This window comes from Triticum urartu, chromosome 4, assembly GCF_003073215.2.
Source record: "Triticum urartu cultivar G1812 chromosome 4, Tu2.1, whole genome shotgun sequence".
Taxonomy (NCBI): Eukaryota; Viridiplantae; Streptophyta; class Magnoliopsida; order Poales; family Poaceae; genus Triticum; species Triticum urartu.
Window position 1 is genome coordinate 227189772 of NC_053025.1, and position 4849 is coordinate 227194620.

Consider the following 4849-nt stretch of genomic DNA (forward strand, 5'->3'; position numbering starts at 1 on the left):
CTCCTGCCGTCGAGCCCGCTGTTGGCCGATCACGGGTGCTCAGTGAGGAGGCCATGGACAAGGTCCGCCTCGCGCTCGCCACCAACTTCAATGAATGGGGTAGGATGGCGGCCTAGCCGGCGTCTCGAGCTTCCGTTGATAGAGCAGCCACCAAGATCCAGTTCTTCGTCGATGCCCTGTGTGCCGGCCTGGTTCCTCCCTTCTCCACTTTCTTCAACACTGTGCTTTCCCATTACCAGATTCATCTGCTGCACTTAGATCCCCAATTTGTCGCTCTTCTCGCCATCTTTGCCTTCGCCTGCGAGGCCATGGTGGGCATCGCCCCCTCCGTGGCCCTTCCGCGCAACTTTTTCTCGATGCACCTGACCGACCCCTCGCAACGCTCGGGGTGCCTGAGCTTCCAGGCCGTGGCGGCAATGGCCGGCTCCTGGATTGACTTCGAGCTCCCGCCATCTGCGGGCGAGTTCCGGACGCAGTGGGTGTACGTGGATGTTGGAGTGCTCAGCCCTTTGCTCTCGTCTCTGTCCGCCCCCGCCGTTCCCAGCTCCGGTTGGGCTCACGAGAAGCTTACGAGCCCCCGTCTTGCCTTCGTCTGGCTCCAGATGAGGAGGTTGAAAGACCTTGGCTTGACTGCGCCAATGGTGACGGAGTTCCTTCGATGCCGCATCGCCCCTCTTCAGCGCCATTCCCAACCGATGTGGGCCTTATCCGCCGGCCCAGATGGCATGATGCTCCAGGTGTCCGAGCTTCCACTTGTGGCACAAAGAACAGTGCTCGAGGTCTTGGCGGGCAACCCCTCGCCGGCCGATATGCCACTGGAAGGCTGTCTCTTGTACTGCTGCCCGAACAGGGCGGAGTTCATGGGACAGATGCCCCCCGTTGACGAATGGGGGTTGCGTCCAGTTGGCCTTGAGGGGCCCTTGAGAACCCCGTCACCGTGGTACCCATCTTTGCTGTCGGCGCCAAACTTGCCCCAAGAGTGGACGCAGGGGGGGGGGGCAAGCATCACCGAAAGCTGGAGGCGCGGGTGGCGCTGCGTTGGAGCCGCCCGCAGTTCCTGAGGCGTCGACTTCGGGAGCCCACGACTCCCGCGCTGAGGAAGTAGTTGAGGGGGTGACGCAACAAGCTGCTCCTGAGTCCAAAACTCCCGAGGCCTCTGGAGGCCATCACGAGGTGGTACTTGATGGCTCTCCCCAGCTTGGTGCTCTTGAGGCCATCCCCTCAGGTGCTTCACCTGCCACGCCTTGCGCTGGTCGCCACGCCCAACGCCTCGGCCGGTTCCGTGTAGACTTCGATGCGCTCCGCAAGAGGAAGGGGTCCCCAAGCTGCAGCGGCGGTGCTTTCCGGCCGTTGAAATAGAGGAAGTACATTGCCATAGATGAGTAAGTACCTTACCTCTGTAATTCCTTGAGTGCTGCTTCCCTTCCTGACGGTGGTTCTTCAGGATCCCATCTGCTAAGGCCGCGAAGCCCCTCGGGAAGCAAACTCCTCCTGCCTCGGATCTTCCGCTAGCCTTGAGCGTCCCAGGCCAATATGATGCCCCCGTCGCAGGGTCGACTGGAGAGGAAGGTGCGCTGGCTTCGCGCCTTGAGCCCGCGCTCCTGCCGTCTCCTCTTCGTGGCCTCGTTGGGGGCGTGACGAGCGCACCTAGGTCTCCTCCTCTTGTTATGGACGGTGACTGGATGGCTTCGGTCTTGGTTCCTTCTTCGAGCGGTGAGCCTCATCCCAACCGGGCTCCTGCTGAAGCCCAGTCGGCGTCCGGGGGCGCCAGCCCCCGGCCCCTTGCAGGAAAGGGGTGAGCCTCTTCGGGTCCCGTCGACGACCCTGCTATGTTGGGCGGAGTCGGTTGCGCGCTTAAAGTTGCGCATGAAATGAGCGCCGTTCGCCACGAGCTCTTCCGGGAGGCGATGGGCGCGATGAACCGGCTTGGCGGGGAGCTCGTGGATGTAGATGCGCGCCTCGAGGTCGAGGGTCTTTGGCTGGTGGAAGAGTGGCATAAGCTAAAGGTGGCCATCAACCTTGGGCACTGTCGTGGTTCTAGGACTGACAGTAGAATGGGGGGTAGGAATGTAGAGGCAAGATCCTAGCTATGGACGAGTTGTACATGCGAGTTTTACGAGTTCAGGCCCTTCTCGGAGGAAGTAACAGCCCTACGTCTCGGAGCCCGGAGGCGGTCGACTGGATATATGCGTGTGAATTACAGAAGGTGCGAACCCTTGTCCTAGAGGAGGGGGTGGCTTATATAGAGTGCGCCAGGACCCCAGCACCCCTCCGTTACATAGGGTTCAATGTTCATAAAGGAGGAGTGTTACTGGTAACGTCCGAAGTAAAGTGCTATAAATGTCCATAAAGCTATGACTTAAACCCCGACCGTTGTGGAGTGAAGGGCTTCACACCTTCTGGTGGTCGAGTGGTTGTTAGCATGGTCGAGTGTCTTCAAGGTGGTCGAGTGAACACATCTTCATGGTCGAGTGGATGATGGTTTTTCTTCGACTGCTTCTAGTTCTTTGTAGAGATGTCCTTGGGGAGGGTATGTTGGACAGATCCATGACCCTACCCTAGGTACATAGCTTCATCATTAGCCCCCGAATGGATCAGGGTTTGAGTGAGGAAGGAGTTGGGAACACTTCCGAATCATTCTTTGTGCTATGAGTATACCTTGTTCTGGAACAATGAACTGAGGAGACGATGTCAACTCCTTTTTCAGTCGCCTTGGTCCATTCTTGGTTTTTTTGTCAAGTGAATTTTCACAGTAGAATTCTGAATGATAATGTAAAGGGCGTTTTCAGTCTGACCAGTTACTCTGCTCTTCGCGGATTTCGCGGGATTCGAATTTCGGGAAGCGCGCCAGACGGGCGAGGCCGTGGTAATTGGGACGGATTAGGCAGGTCTCCTCGATCTCCGTGCCACCTTTTTTGCCACGTACTGCGCGCGCGACTATTGCGGGATTTGTTTAGATTGCCTGGGCCTACCAGTTAGTCACTCGGGGAATGACCTTATAAAAGGCACCGGACCGAGTCTCTGCACCATGCGCTCCCATTCTCTTTTCTTCTTCCTCCGACCTCTCCGCCACGCTCGCTTATGCTCTCATCGCCGGACCCTCGCTCGAACTCGATCCGTCGCACATGGGGAAAGAGAAGACGGTGGCGCTGGAGCGCGCGAAGATGGCGACCGCGAAGGCGAAGGGCAAGCGGACCAGCCGGGGCGGATCCTCGTCGAGATCCGGCCTGCCACCGGGCTAGATCCAGGGCGACTGGATCTGCTCGACGATCAGACAGGACAACCTCGATGACATGGTGGAGGGGGGACTGATCCCCCACAAATCGGCGCGGCTCCCGGGGAACGAGACCGAGCCGCAGCCAAGGGAGGGTGAGTGCGTTCTCCTCACCACCCATGTCGATCGCGGATTTTCTCTGCCTCCCCATCCTTTCTTTCGGGGCTTTTTGAACTTCTTTGGGGCTCAGCTCCACCACTTCACTCCAAACACCATAGTCTATCTCGCTGCTTTTGTGTCAATGTGTCAAAATTTCTTGGGTTGTCGACTGCACTGGGGCCTCTTCAAACATATCTTCACCTGTCGCTCCCAGTTGGTCAAAAAGGCCAATCTGATTGATGAGAGGACGCACGTGATCCAGATGTGCGGGGGCCTGGGAATCCAGATGAGGAACAAGATCACCTTCCCGGCGATGATCCTTCCCGACTCGGTCTGCGGATGGCAGTCGACTTGGTTTTACTGCAAGGATCAGCCGACCCCGGGTCAGTCGACCGGATTTCCTCCCTTTTCCTTGGCTCGAGTGGAGAAGCCCTCCTCCTTGAAGGTGGTTCCCGAAGAGAAGGCGCATGTCAAGGTGTTGGTCGAGCGGGTCGTCCAACTCATTCGCGACAGGGTGACTGGGATGGACCTGCTGGAGGTCTTTCTCGGTCGACGCATCCAACCGCTCCAGGCCCGTGATCATCCGATGTGGATGTACTCCGGACTCGAGGACTCCACTCGGATTCACCCGGAGGACGTCAATGAGGACATCTTGGAGAAGTGGCTGATGGGAATCACCAGCAACAAAGACAACCCCCGGGGGTCTAGGAGGGTGATTCCATTCGACCACTCGCGCCAGCCGGAGCAGGTATGATTCTTTTTTCTCAAATATCTTTCCGATTCACTGTGTGACATCTTGTTGATGGTCGACTGTACTCCTTTTGATCGTTGTTCTTTCAGGCTCTCATTGACATGTACTCGATGCCCAACGGAGTGCAGGAGCAAGACGTCAAGGAGGGTGCGAGCGGGGGCGAGAGCGGCGAGTGGCACTCGGATGCAGAGGAGGACGAGGAGAGCGACGACTCGAGCGATGAGGAAGAAATCGACCCACCTCCTCGCAGAGAGAGGAGATCCAAGCACGCACACGACCTGGCGAGCACCCCGGACCTGGCGACCGCGCCGACTGGGCAGTCTTCAAAGCGCCCCTGGACGTCTTCTCCAGCGCCGATTGAGAAGGCCCCAAAGCATCCCAAGGTTGTGCCGCCTCCAGCTCCAAAAGCACCAAAGGCCACCTCCTCCAAACTGCCCAAGGCTTTGCCCAGGATCAAAGTGACCATCCCTACCATCTCCGGGTAATCCTGACTTGTTCTTTTCGTCGACTCAAGCAACAGAATGTAACCGACTGAGTACGGACACTTGCAGTCCTGCTACATCGGGAACCTCTTCCCTCTAGTATCGAGACGAGGAGATGGAAGACGCGGTTACCTCTAACCCAGGTAGAAACTCTTATGATCTTGTTCTTGATTCCTTGGTTGATTGCATTCTAGTGGTTCACTTGGGGTCGAATGATCTGTCTTGCAGCTCCACCCAACGTCA